Below are 15,314 nucleotides of genomic sequence, written 5' to 3'. Positions count from 1 at the left end.
CTGCTGTAGTAGTCCACTGTTATAATGTAGTCCTCATTGTTTCAGGTGAACAGATCGGTTGCCACGACCTGCCAGGGTCTGTCTGGGATACGGTGAAGTAACATTGGCTCTTTGATGTTTGAGGGGCGTCATTCAAGACAGATGGGGCATTTACCAACCATGTCCTCTATTTGTTTGCAGATTCCGGGCCAAAACAAAATGTCCCGTGCTCTCTGTTTGCACTTTTCCATGCCCATATGTCCACATGGATCTTTGTCAAAATCTCTTCTCTGAGACTGGTAGGAATGATGATTTTCTCTCCTTAGAAAATGATTATGTTTATCTGTGATAGTTCGTCACGATGGTTCCAGAACTCTGAGACGCTCTGAGGGCATTTTCTCCTCTCCTCAGGCCATCCTGACTGTATGACTTTCCTCAGCTATGTGAGTTGTCTTTTTCTGTTTCTGCTCGGATTTCCTTCAGTTTTGTGTCACTAACTGGTAAGTTGCTGTACACAGTGTGCACCTGCATGTCCATGCCTTCACTTAGGCTGCTGTCCTTGTAGGTAAGACACTTCCTGGAGAGTGTGTCTGCGACAGGGATGTCTTTGCCTGGACGGTGAGTGATTGTGAAGTCATATTTTTGTAGTTGAAGAATCATTCTCTGTAGCCTTGGCGGGGCTGCGGCTAACAGTTTCCTCATGATTGACTCGAGGGGCTTGTGGTTGGATTCCACAATGACTTGTCGTCCATAGACATACTGATGGAAATGCTTACATCCGAACAGAATGGCGTTCAGCTCCTTTTCGATTTGAGCGTAGTTGATGTCACAGTCTAAGAGATTTGGAAGCGTAGCCGATGGGTTTTCCTTCTTGCAGTAATACTGCACCTAGTCCATACTTTGACGCGTCCACCTGGAGTCTGAGCTCTTTGTTGGGGTCGTAGTAGGCAAGGATTGGTCCTGGTTCTCTCTTGATCAAGTCTTTCACTTTCTGGAAAGTGATGTCGTGTTGCTTGTCCCAGAGGAACTCACTGGACTGCTTTAGCAGCTGACGCAGGGGTGCATTAGCATTGGAGAGGCTTGGTGCGAACTTGGCTAAGTAGTTGACCATGCCAAGCACTGTTTCCAGCTCTGCGCGGTTCTTTGGTGGCTCCATTTCCTTTATGGCTGAGATCTTCTGCGGATCTGGCTTGATTCCATTCGCTGTGAGAAGATGTCCGAAGTAGCTGACATCTGTAGCGCCGACTGTGCTCTTCTCTGTGTTGAGCCGGACTCCTCTCTCGCGGGACCTTTGCGGCATCGCGCTGAGGTTTCTGTCATGTTCCTCTTTGGTTCGACCATAGACAAGGATGTCGTCCACCATTGCCACAACTCCGTCAAGGCCTTCGTACACCTCATCGATCTTTCGCTGAAACTCGTCTTGGGCTGAGATAATCCCAAAAGGCAGGCGACGGAACCTGTAGCGTCCAAACGGTGTGTTGAATGTTGTGAGCTTAGATGACTCTTCTGTGAGCTTGATAGCCCAGTAGCCTGATCTGACGTCCATGACACGGAAGGAGTGTGCGCCCGCTAGCTTGTGTGGGATGCCATCTAGTGTCAGTAAGGGGAAATGGGGGGTGTTTGATAGCCTTGTACTAGTCTCTTGGGTCGAGACACACTCTGAGCTTGCCTGTGCGTGGTTTCTCCACCACAACTAATGCATTGACCCAATCCATCGGTTATGTAACCTTGGTGACGATGTCAGATTGCTCCATGCTCTCCAACTCTTTCTTCAGACGGGCGCGGAGAGCAAGGGGAATCTTTCTCGGTGGGTAGACCACAGGGGTTGCATCTGGGTCAAGGTGAATGGTACATTCTCCTGGGAATAGTCCTATTCCTGTAAAAACATCACCAAACTCCTCCATGACATTATCTATCTCTACTGGTGCTGTCACTAATACAACTAGCTTGATGAGGTCCATGTCTAAACCTGCAGGTGCTCGAGTGTCAACAATGTAAAAGTCAAACATCATGTCACTTTCCTTGTATTTGCATTTGAAAGTGCATGTGCCTTTTACTGGGAGCTGTTCACCACCATAACCAGTCAGTCTGCGCGTGGTGGGCTATAGCTCGCACTCAGATGTCAAGCTTATTCAGAGGAATAATGTTTACTTGTGCACCAGTGTCTAGTTTGAACTTTAGCTCTGTGCCTTGTGTTCCTATCTCAATGTCAGCAAAGGCTTGCTCGGTCTCTGATATCAGACTTTTCTGTGTCACTGAATCAATAAACAGTTCATCAGCATTTGACTCTTTGATTGACATTTCATCTTCACTCACTGTATGTACTGTTTTTCCACGGTAAGCTCTGCACACTTTTGCAAAGTGATTCCATTTTCCACATTTAGTACACTGTTTGCATTTAGCTGGGCAATTTCCCTGTTTGCCATGCACTTTGTATCCACAATATCCACATGTTTTGGAGTTCTGTCACTCTCCATTTTGAAACATGCTCTCTGTTCACGTGATGCGCTCGTGCTGCCTTCTTCACCGATTCAGAGGAGCAGGTAGCTGCACTTTTCCTCTTCTCCTCTTTCCTTCAGAGGACCAGTGAACATTAGCTCCACATGCTGTTTGAACTTACACCATGCATCGGGTAGATTTGTAGACCCCCAATCCATTTGAGGTGAAGGAACTCCAGCAAAATCCATCTTTTAGTCCTTTTACTCTGACACCATGTCTTGTTTTGTATGCTTTGTACAAAATAATAAAATGCAGCACGACAGAATCTTTCTAAACGTAGCTCTTTATTAGCTAGCTATAACTGGCATGTTCATGTGTCTCCGGCCATGATCATTTGAAGATGACCTCACCACCTGGGTGGTCTTAACCAATCATAGAGCAGTATGATACGATGGTAGAATGCATCCAATTACAATTCAGTATGCTGACCCGTATGAATATTACAAAAGGGTTGAGGGTTTGAATGGTGCACTTGAAGAGTCCATGGTGGTGGATAGGCCTTCACTGCAGGCTGCAGGGGTTGCCTTTCACCAGCAGGATCCTGACATTTTAAAGGTTAAGAAGGTGGCCTTTATATCTATGGTGATAAATGGCACTGCCAAGGTGGAGAGAAGATCCAGGAAGATAGAAATCATTGTGGAAGCGGCGGATCCACACTGATCCTCAACACGGGGGCCCCTCAGGGGTGCGTGCTCAGTCCCCTCCTGTACTCTCTGTTCACCCATGACTGCATGGCCAGGCACGACTCCAACACCATCATTAAGTTTGCCGACGACACAACAGTGGTAGGCCTGATCACCGACAACGATGAGACAGCCTATAGGGAGGAGGTCAGAGATCTGGCCGTGTGGTGCCAGGACAACAACCTCTCCCTCAACGTGACCAAGACAAAGGAGATGATTGTGGACTACAGGAAAAAAAGAGGACTGAGCACGCCCCCATTCTCATCGACGGGGCTGTAGTGGAACAGGTTGAGAGCTTCAAGTTCCTTGGTGTCCACATCACCAACGAACTATCATGGTCCAAACACACCAAGACAGTCGTGAAGAGGGCACGACAAAGCCTATTCCCCCTCAGGAGACTAAAAAGATTTGGCATGGGTCCTCAGATCCTCAAAAAATTCTACAGCTGCACCATCGAGAGCATCCTGACTGGTTGCATCACCGCCTGGTATGGCAACTGCTTGGCCTCTGACCGCAAGGCACTACAGAGGGTAGTGCGTACGGCCCAGTACATCACTGGGGCAAAGCTCCCTGCCATCCAGGACCTCTATACCAGGCGGTGTCAGAGGAAGGCCCTCAAAATTGTCAAAGACTCCAGCCACCCTAGTCATAGACTGTTCTCTCTGCTACCGCACGGCAAGCGGTACCGGAGTGCCAAGTCTAGGTCCAAAAGACTTCTCAACAGCTTCTACCCCCAAGCCATAAGACTCCTGAACAGCTAATCATGGCTACCCGGACTATTTGCACTGCCCCCCCACCCCATCCTTTTTACGCTGCTGCTACTCTGTTAAGTATTTATGCATAGTCACTTTAACTCTACCCACATGTACATATTACCTCAACTACCTCAACTAGCCGGTGCCCCCGCACATTGACTCTGCAACGGTACCCCCCTGTATATATAGCCTCCCTACTGTCACTTTATTTTACTGTATATATAGCCTCCCTACTGTCACTTTATTTTACTTCTGCTCTTTTTTTCTCAACACTTTTTTGTTGTTGTTGTTTTATTCTTACTTTTTTTGTTTAAAATAAATGCACTGTTGGTTAAGGGCTGTAAGTAAGCATTTCACTGCAATGTCTGCACCTGTTGTATTCGGCGCATGTGACCAATAAAATTTGATTTGATTTGATTTGATTTGAGACTGAAAGATTTACATGGAATATTGTCACAAGCCTTACCACCCTCTCAGGCCCTAGAGCAGGGTTCTTCAATTCCGGTCCTGGACGGCCGAAACACTTCTGTTTTTTTATTTCTACCTGGTAGTTAATTGCACTCACCTGGTGTCCCAGGTCTGAATTAGCCCCTGATTAGAAGGAGAGGATGAAAAACAGAGGTGTTTCGGCCCTCCAGGACCGGAATTGAAGAACCCTGCCCTAGAGCCTGAGAAGGGAGATATGGAGAATTGGAAGAAGTGGGAGTTTTTTGTTTGTTGTCAATGTTCTTTTTACCTTGTTTTGGTTTCAACCCTTCCAGTTGGTGGCAGCAAGACACCTTTTTGGGTTGTAGTCCGCCATAAAACTCACAGAAGAAGAAGTGCATGTCAGAGCAAAAACCAAGCCATGAGGTCGAAGGAATTGTCCGTAGAGCACCGAGACAGGATTGTGTTGAGGCACAGATCTGGGGAAGGGTACCAAAACATTTCTCCAGCTTTGAAGGTCCCCAAGAACACAGTGGCCTCCGTCATTCTTAAATGGAAGAAGTTTGGAAACACCTAGACTCTTCCTAGAGATGGCCGCCCTGCCACACTGAGCAATCGGGGGAGAAGGGCCTTGGTCAGGGAGGTGACCAAGAACCCAATGCTCACTCTGACAGAGCTCTAGAGTTCCTCTGTGGAGATGGGAGTACCTTCCAGAAGAACAACCATCTCTGCAGCACTCCACCAATCAGGCCTTTATGGTAGAGTGGCCAGACGGAGGCCACTCCTCAGAGTTTGCCAAAAGGCACCAAAAGAACTCTGACTATGAAAAACAAGATTCTCTGGTCTGAGAAACCAAGATTGAACTCTTTGGCCTGAATGCCAAGCATCACGTCTGGAGGAAACCTGGCACCATCCCTATGGTGGAGCATGGTGGTGGCAGCGTCATGCTGTGGGGATGTTTTTCAGCGGCAGGGACTGGGAGACTAGTCAGGATCGAGGCAAAGATGAGCGGAGCAAAGTACATAGAGATCCTTGATGAAAACCTGCTCCAGAGCACTCAGGACCTCAGACTGGGGCGAAAGTTCACCTTCCAACTGGACAACGACCCTAAGCACACAGCCAAGACAACACAGGAGTGGCTTCGGGACAAGTCTCTGAATGTCCTTGAGTGGCCCAGCCAGAGCCCGTACTTCAACCCGATCGAACATCTCTAGAGAGACCTGAAAATAGCTGTGCAGCAATGCTCCCCATCCAACCTGACAGAGCTTGAGAGGATCTGCAGAGAGGAATGGGAGAAACTCCCCAAATACAGGTGTGCCAAGCTTGTAGTGTCATACCCAAGAAGACTTGAGGCTCTAATCTCTGCCAAAGGTGCTACAACAAAGTACTGAGTAAAGGGTCTGAATACTTATGTAAATGTGATATTTCAGTTTTGTATTTTTAATAAATTGGCAAACATTTCAAAACCTGGTTTTGCTTTGTCATTATGGGGTATTGTGTGTAGCTTGATGAGGGAAAAATCTATTCAATCAATTTTAGAATAAGTCAAGGGGTCTGAATACCTCCGAATGCCCTGTATATACAGGACATTTTTAAAAAGTCAGATCCAATACCATATTTACATGTGCAGGGATACTGGAGTGATGGAGGTACTGTAGATATGTATAGGAGTAAGGGGACTACGCAACATGATGCAAGATAAACCGAGTAGCAGCAGCTTGTGGGTATGTGGAGTCAGTGTGAGTGAGCGTGTGTGTAGGGCCCTGTGAGTGTGCATAGAGAGTACACATATTGAAATAAAAGGTAAATAAAGATACAAGAGAAACTCAGTCCATATAGCTATTTATCAGTTGCTTGGGGATAGAAGCTGTTCAGGAGCCTGTTGGTGTCTTACTTGATGCATCGGTACCTCTTGCCGTGCGGCAGCAGAGAAAATAGTCTGACTTTGGTGGTTGGAAAAACGATTGTAACCATTTCCTTGTTTGACCGCTAGGTTTTATGGGTATTATGACTCATACCGCAGTACTCTATTAGTCCTTATTCCTGTGACTAATCAATTTGGCTATTTAAGCTCTGAATATCAGCTACCCAACTTTATCAGGAGTTATCGTGAGCCTATTTGCAATGTGTCAACACAGCGGGAAATGCAGAAGTATTTTCTTTTTCGCTATGATCAGCTTGTCAAAAATGGACAGATACCACTGATCTTGACAATGGGGTGAAACTCCTGGACAACAGTTGTGAATGGCCATTCTATATTGTCCATTTTACTTTGACATGTCCTGTTTTTAGGATATGTTGTTTGTTAACATGACACATTTTTTATTGATTGGGTGCCATTTAGGTTAGGCTATTTGATCAGATAAACCTGCATGATGTAAAAAGTGTCAGTCTCATTGTCATACATTTTATCTCCAGCCTGTAGTCTACAGCAAAGGCCACATACTCTTTCTGCCATATCCTATATCTGCTACATGATTTATGTTAGATTATTTTTTTGATGGAAGGTTGGTGGAGTGCTGCAGGGATGGCTCTTTCCAACAGCACCCTGAGGCGCGCTGGGAATGGACAAGCAAAATATTTTGGGCCCCTGCCTTTGACAAAGTGGGCACTGCTTATCACAGGGCGGCATCAGCGCTCACCTAAAAAGCCCATATGCCACTGGTTGAGAGAAATTGTCATTGTTTTGGGGAAGAATTATGATGTTTTGTGTGTTGTTTTTGAAGGTGGGTCTTGGTCAGTTTACCTCAGAAAATGCCACCCTCATCAATCTGCCACTATAAACGGCCGCCTAATCCTGCCTAATGAGCGGCCGGCCGTGCTCCCCATTGAGTAGACTGTATGTATCAAGGTGACATCTATATGGCTATCAATATTAGTTATTTATTGTGTAGGCTGGTGCTAACATACTTAAAATAAAATAATGGGAGGGCGGGAAAAAAAGTATTACCGCCGCGACACGAACGTGCAGCTGCGGAGTAGGAAGCACCTCGAAACAACAGCGGTGCACTGGTCGCCAGTTTATCGTCGTGCAGCCCAATCAGCCACACTAAACGATGCCCAGTGCCAACAAATCTGGCCAATAGCTGATTCGCTTTCCATATAACCACCCCTTTCGACACACCCACTCGCCCATACTCCGGTCGCCAGCTTTGACTGCATTTTCGGCTAAATTCGTACTTTCGTGATCAGACGATTTCTGGGGGTCTGTTCTACCGAAGTTGTTAACTGTTTTTGTGTTTGCCAGTTAAGAGCAGTTCTCAGCTGCTAGCAGTTTCTTACTGGCAATAAAAACGGATGATTGCCATCATTTTTTAAGTCATTACTGAATTATTGAATGTAACAAATCAAACATTAAACCAAAGATTATTATAACTAACCTCATTGTTATATCTGTGATTAAACCATGTGTGGATTTTTGTCTCCATTTAGCTTTGTTTCATCTGGCTGTGAACACATTGGACAATAGTGCAATATTGCATACAGAGTTTTTAAGGAGACTTAAAAAAGCAAGTCTGCTGAAACTTTTGAGGTCTACTTGGAGATACCTGGGCACCCTACTCTGCACTAGGGCATTATCTGAGCAGACATTACATTTACGTCATTTAGCAGACACTCTTATCCAGAGCAACTTACAGTTAATGCATACATTATTATAAAAAAATTTCATACCCCCTGTGGGAATCAAACCCACAACCCTGGCGTTGCAAATGCCATGCTCTATCAACTGAGCTACATCCCTGCCGGCCATTCCCTCCCCTACCCTGGACGACGCTGGGCCAATTGCGCGCCGCCCCATTGGTCTCCCGGTCACGGCCGGCTATGACAGAGCCTGGATTCGAACCAGGATCTCTAGTGGCACAGCTAGCACTGCGATGCAGTGCCTTAGACCACTGCGCCACTCGGGAGACATCTGCCTACAGCTGCTTTCATCCTTCCACTTGACATTGTGCTTTAGATGTTTTTGGACTACTGCCAAACTTGAACTCCACTTGGTTTAGACTACTTGGATTTACTTTTTTTTTTAACTTTAGCACTTGCCTCCCTCCGAGCTTCCACCGGCCTGTACTGGAAACTACTTACCCCCCAAGGTGCTTCTCTCCTGGCTATCATACTGGTAACACGGACTCTTTTGCATTGCTGTTTTGATGGGCCCCAGCATTTAATCACATTAAGTCACCGCTCTCTCCTTGCTGTTGTTATGCTGGCGAGTATTGTGCCTTGGTTGTGTTTATTATGGTTGCTGGCTTGATTCTAGTCTGATTGGGTTCTGGCTTGCTGCCTATAACTGTGGTGATCCTACAAACTGTGTGACTCAATCTAACTAACTATCACACTGTGTGGATTGATTGACTTTTAGCTGATTCCTCGCCAACCTATTTTATTTGTGTGGATTTTAACGGACTTTTTCCAAAATGGAGTCTAACACTTTCCGCCATACGGGGAAACTGACTTTATCCAGATTGGCGGCTACCACCTTCAGAGACTATGGTGATTGTTTCATCCCATGTAGCAGCTGCACCTATTTTGCACAGTTCCAGGATAATATAGAATGGCCAAATTTCCAATGTGGAAACTGTCAGCTTATTTAGGAATATACTGTATGTCTGAGCTGGACATCCAGAGTAAGCAAATTGAGACTGACGTGGAAATTCACCACTAAGGACTCAAACTCAAAGTAAATGAAGCAATATTTATTAATGCACAGAGAGGTTCACAAACTCAATAAGGTCTTGATGAAAAACTCTGAAGGGGAGGTTCCCTTTCAGTCCCTTTATACAAGTTCTAAGTATGATTTACATAATTCATTATTCACATAGGCGTTGGTTCCTGCATGTGACTGACTTATTCCACACGAGGCTTCTTACCTTGAAACTGAGACATTTTATCACTTCTCTAGTTCCCAGAGCAATGCTCTGGGCGTACTGCCAAATTGCTTATGAGGGATAGTGTGGTTTCCTCCTTTGTGCAGTTAACTCGTCACTCGCATGAACCCAACCAAGACAGGTTACTACAAATGCAGCATTGTGCTAAACATACGATCACATAAACACAAGAGATTTCCATCACAAGACATTGGAGTGTATCCTGGATAGGTCCCATTCTAAGACCTTTTCCTTTTCTACTCCTCAGCATGGTTGTCGTGCCACTACCTTGCCACCATGTCGCCACTCTCCGACTGACTGGCCAGGCCTGCCCTTCTTCTTCTTCTTCTTCTTCTTCTTCTTCTTCTTCTTCTTCTTCAATGTGGTTTATCGGCGCTTGTCATCCAACGTTATAGTGCATTACCGCCACCTACTGTACTGAAATGTGGGCCAGCAACAGGGAGAAACTAAATCCTACCTGCCAACCCTGTTTCTCTTAAAAAATATAACAAAATATTTGAAACTATATCTAATGACGTTCTACTCAATATACTATTTAAACTAATTTCCTGTATCCCCTTCTCCCTCATACTAGATCTCATCCTCTCTCTTTCCCTCTGATACTGCCCACACTGTAGCAATACACGCTTCACTGTCTCTATTTCCTGACAATAATCACACTTTCCTGATGGATTTTTTCCTATCACATTTAATGTCTTATTCAACTGGCTGTGTCCCACCGTTAATCTTATAAAAATAGCCTCCTCTCTTCTGTCCCTTCCTGCCGTCCTCCCCTCCCCGACTTTCCTCTGTACTTGAAATAAATGCCTTCCCTTATTATCTCTATTCCACTGCTCCTGCCATCTCTGCACCATCACTATATATCAGTCTTTTTGCCTCTGCCTTGCTCATTGAAACTTCAACATCAACATCCCCACTACTAAGTGCTTGTTTAGCCTGTTCATCTACTGCCTCGTTCCCCTCCACCCCCACATGGGCTGGGTCCCACGTAAATCTTATCTGAATACCCATCTGTTTAATCCTACCATGGGTTTGTAGCACCTCATAAAGCAGGTCTTGTCTGCTACATGAGTTAAAGGACTGGAGACTCATTAACACTGCGCATGAATCAGAGCAAATAACTACTCTGTCTTGTTTGACTTCCTCCACCCACTGCAAGGCCAACAGTATGGCCATCAGCTCCGCCGTATGTACAGCCAGATGATCTGTAATACGTTTCCTGACTTCCACCCCACATTCCTGCACTACAAATGCTGACCCAGTACGTCCTGTCCTTGGATCTTTTAAACCATCTGTGTAAATGGCCACAAAATCCTGATACACAGTTTCCAGACGTCTCTTAAAGAAATCAGCTGGATCAACCCCCTCCCTATCTTTCTGTAGTCTCGCCAACACTTCTAGATCAACTACTGGAGGCAGGAGTAGCCATGGTGGATTTACAGGAATAGCTACCGTTGGATCAAACTCCCTTCCATACAGTCCCATCTCCTTCGCCTGGGTATTACCCATCCACCCAAAGCTTGTGTTCTGTCTTCGCTCATGTTCCCAGCATGCCTGTAAAATCCCTTTCGCAGGATGACACCCAATGTCCTTGTAGGTTTACCCAATAATTAATTGCCAGCTGCTGTCTCCTAATCTGCAATGGCATATCCCCCATCTCCACCTGTAATGCAGCCACTGGGGACGTCCGAAACGCCCCACTACATATTCTGAGTCCTTGCCCCTGTATGACTTCTAGCCTTTCCAGTGAGGTCTGGGCTGCCGAACCATATGCTATACTGCCATAGTCTATTACAGATTGGATCAATGCAACATACATGGTCTTCAATGAGGAACGCCCAGCCCCCCACTCCTTCCCCGTCAGACAGCGCATCACATTTAGCACCTTCTTACACTTTCCCACCACTCTCTCAATGTGTTCTGCACAGGTCAGTCTAGTGTCAAAGTATACCCCAAGGAACCTGAAAGCCCCCACACTCTCCAAGTTTCTCCCATATAACCTCAAGCATACCTCATCTCCCACCTTCCTCCTGGTAAAGAACACTGTTTGAGTTTTCTCTACAGAGAACCTGAATCCCCACATTAATGCCCACCGCTCTACCTCATCAATTGCTTCCTGTACCTTCCTGACTGTGTATTGCACATTTCTTCCCCTCTTCCATAAGGCCCCATCATCTACAAATAATGACCTCCCCATACCCGGCTGTACCTGAGAGTAAACATAATTGATCATGATTGAGAACAACAGAGGACTAATCACGCTCTCCTGTGGTGTACCGTTATCCACCAAGTAGCTGCCTGATAAAGACTTCCCCACCCTCACCTGGATTGACCTTCCAAACAGGAAATCCTTTATCCAGTTGTACGTTCTTCCTCCTACCCCCATAATATCAAGCTTGATTAACAACCCCTCCTTCCACATCATATCATATACCTTCTCCACATCAAAAAAGACAGCTACAACAGTCTCCTTGTTCACCTGAGCCTTCCTGACCTCTGCTTCTAAGCAGAGCACTGGATCCATAGTTCCCCTACCCTTCCTGAACCCACTCTGATGTGGCGATACTAGCCCTCTGCTCTCCAGGAAGTAAGTTAGCCTCTCCGTAATCATACGTTCCATAATCTTACATACAAGCGATGTTAAAGCTATTGGCCGATAGCTTGTTGGCTTCGTTGGATCCTTCCCGGGCTTCCAGATTGGTACCACTACTGCCTCCTTCCAACTGCCTGGTAGTTTCCCCTCCTCCCACACTCTGTTGTACAACACCAATACCTTGTCCAGTGCCTCATCACTAAGATGGGCCAACATAGCATAGCACACCTCATCTTTCCCAGGTGAAGTTAACCCAGCCTTACCTATTGCTCTTTTTACCTCTGCCCTGGTAAATGGTGCATTCAACGCATCATTTACATCCTCCCTCCTTTCCAGCACTCCAGGATGCTCCTCTCTCCTTCTCTCTCTCCCCCTCTGCCCCTCCTCTGACAGATTTACGGAGCTATGCACTTGGACAAATGCTTTGGCCATCATCTCTGCTTTCTCCTCATCTGTTACTTCCACATCCTCCCGACTCGTCAACACTGGATAATCCCACTCTCTTCTGACACCACTCATCCTCTTAATCATCCCCCACACTTCTCCCACAGGTGTCGCCCTTCCAATGGTGTCACAGAACCTATGCCAACATGACCTCTTTGCCTGACGGATAGTTCTCCTCACCATGGCCTGGGCCTGCTTATACTGAATCAGATGTTGGAAGTTATGCGTCCTTTTCAGTACTCTAAATGCCCTGTTCCTACTCCTCACCATTGCCCCACATTCCTCCGTCCACCATGGGACTGCTTTCCTCCTCCTCCTCCTCCTCCTCCTCCTCCTCCCTGAACTCTTAGGTATAGCCTCAGTAGCTGCCTCCACTAACGCTGTTCTCACCCAGTTATTCATACTATCCACATCCCCTCTCATATCAACCCGAGCCATCACCTGCTCACTCAGCTCCTGAAACTGATCCCACTTTGCCCTTCCAAACACCCACCTGCCTTCTCCATTCACTGACACCTCCTCCTCCCTCCGGCCTACTGTGCATACTATGGGGTAATGATCACTCCCTACTGTCGACTCCTCCAATACCTCCCACTCACATATTCCTGCCATCGCACTAGATACCAGAGTGAGGTCGAAGGCCGACTCTTTCCCTGTGGCTACATCAATCCTGGTCCCTCTGCCATCATTCAGGCACACCAGATCTTTATTTTCTATCAAATTTTCCATCACTTGGCCATTTTCATCCATCCGTCCACCCCCCCTCCCCCACCCCCCCGCCCCCCAAAGCGTGTTGTGGGCGTTAAAATCCCCACACCACATTACCTTACTTCTTTCCTGGCCAGGCCTGCAGAGACCCCTCCCTAATGAAGTCACCTCTCCCCTCCCATCTCACCCGCCTTTCCTTTCTAAGCGCTATCGTCGTACTGTTGTCTAGACAGCTAGGGGTGTTGTCAATTGTAATCTTGTGTCCATTCGTTTCAACTCCACTCTTAGATCTGCTATTGTTAGCTTAAAAGAGAAGCCCACTGTGGTCTGCTCACCCAGTGCTTTTAGTTCAAATCTGAATTCCATAAACTTGAATACCCCCTCGGTTTTCAAATCACGTAGAGGGCTTAGGCTGTTTCACGATAGCAACCAAAGCCCATGTAAGTCCATTTATAACATTCCATCATTGGTTACTCTGAGAGTTCCCCATATTGACATTGGCTGCGGCCTCAGACCCTATGGTGCTAAACTTGGAAAAGTAATTCAAATTTCTACTCTCCTTTATTACTAATAGGGATAGACCAAATGGTGCCGTTCTATGAAATCTTATAGCCATACCAACTATATCAATATCAACCATCAGACAGGGCCTGCAACAGTCTATTGAACGTAGCTTGTTTGAGTTGGAGACTCCATGTGACTTTAAAAATCGTAAAGTACTTGGGTTGATGCATCTGAACATTAGGAGCTTACTTCCTGAATTACATCAAGATCTGGGCTTGACTGAAACTTGGATCTCTGGGGACATTCTGGACTCTGATATTAATATTGAGGGTTATAATGTGTTCAGAGCTGACAGACAGGGTAGAGGTGGTGTAGTGGCCATTCTTATAAAAAATAATGTATCTGTCTCTTTACTGAAATCCATTTCCCTTGCCCAAAAATATTTGCTACTATCTTTAAGCCTTTGTCTGGGGCAAAATGTATCCATAACTGTTATAGGGGTCTACCATCCTTCCTCAGCTAACCTTTGTGCACTCGAGGAGTTAACTAGTTTGTCTTCTTTTATTAAATCAGAAGTTATTATCCTGGGTGACCTAAATTATGATTGGGAAATGCAGGCTTCAGACAATCTAAAAGACATGTTTAATGATCTACCTCCATCACTCCAGTATCCCTGCACATTGTAAATATGGTATTGGAACTGACCTTGTATATAGTATGCTTACTTACTTACTTATTGTGTTCTTCATATTTCTCATGTTTTTTTTTCTAGTATTACATTGTTATTGATTGTTGCATTGTTGGGTTTTGAGTTTGCAAGAAAGGCATTTCACTGTACGTGTGCATGTGACATAAAAAATTACACAACTTGAAACTTGGTTAAGAAGCTAAGATTTAAAGTTGGCTTTTTTTACAGAAACAGATCGTGCCTTTCTCTAAGCAGTAGGAAGCAGATTATTCAGTCAACCTTTTTATCTGTTCTTGATTATGGTGCTACTTTTTATCAAAGTGCAGCTGCTACTACTCTTAAACCTTTGGATGCCATCTACCATAGTGCCCTTCGTTTTGTTACAGGCGACAGTTTGGATACTCATCACTGCATCCTGTATCAAAAGGTTTGCTGGACTTTGCTAAAGACCCGTAGATCTCTACATTACTCAATTTTTGTTTACAAGGCCCTACTTCATAAACTTCCATTGTATCTAACTTTGCTGTTGAAGTATAGACACCTGAGTTGCCTAACCCGTTCACAGGATTGGTTAACTCTTGAGGTTCCTAGGGTCTCCACCGAGCTAGGTGAATCTGCTTTTAGGTTTAATGCCCTGTATTGCTGGAACAAAATTCAAAGTTTAATCTTGATGTTCTTGTGATGTTAAAGCAATTTAAAGTATTGATTGGGGACTTATTTGTGGAGGAATGTAACTGTTTTTCTGGTTGATTTGTGATATTTTATTTGTGCTTCCCATGACTGTATTTTTGAATTTTAAGGAAGGAATGAAGACGTTTCTGGCTAACAACATGGAGAGATGGGCAGCAGCCTGGAGTTCATATCTGGAATGTTGGATGCGTTCGAGTCGACCGCGTGATGTTCCCCAGTCCCAGTGTCACATGAAAAACTGGGTTTATCCAATCTTTACATAGGGGACGCCGTAGTAGTGATCGACCATGCATCTCCGTGGTTATCATTTACACAAGTCTAATTTTTTTTTACACAAATACTTTTTACGTGATCACAGTAAAAATTGTGCAATATTATCCGTTTCTGTTATTTCCTAGATGCACAACACCCCCCCTGCTTTTACAATGAGATGATCTGAGAAAATGACGAACTTCCTCC

The sequence above is a fragment of the Coregonus lavaretus genome (assembly GCF_964263955.1).
Source record: "Coregonus lavaretus genome assembly, chromosome: 8".
Classification (NCBI taxonomy): Eukaryota; Metazoa; Chordata; class Actinopteri; order Salmoniformes; family Salmonidae; genus Coregonus; species Coregonus lavaretus.
Note: the sequence above shows the minus strand (reverse complement) of the source record.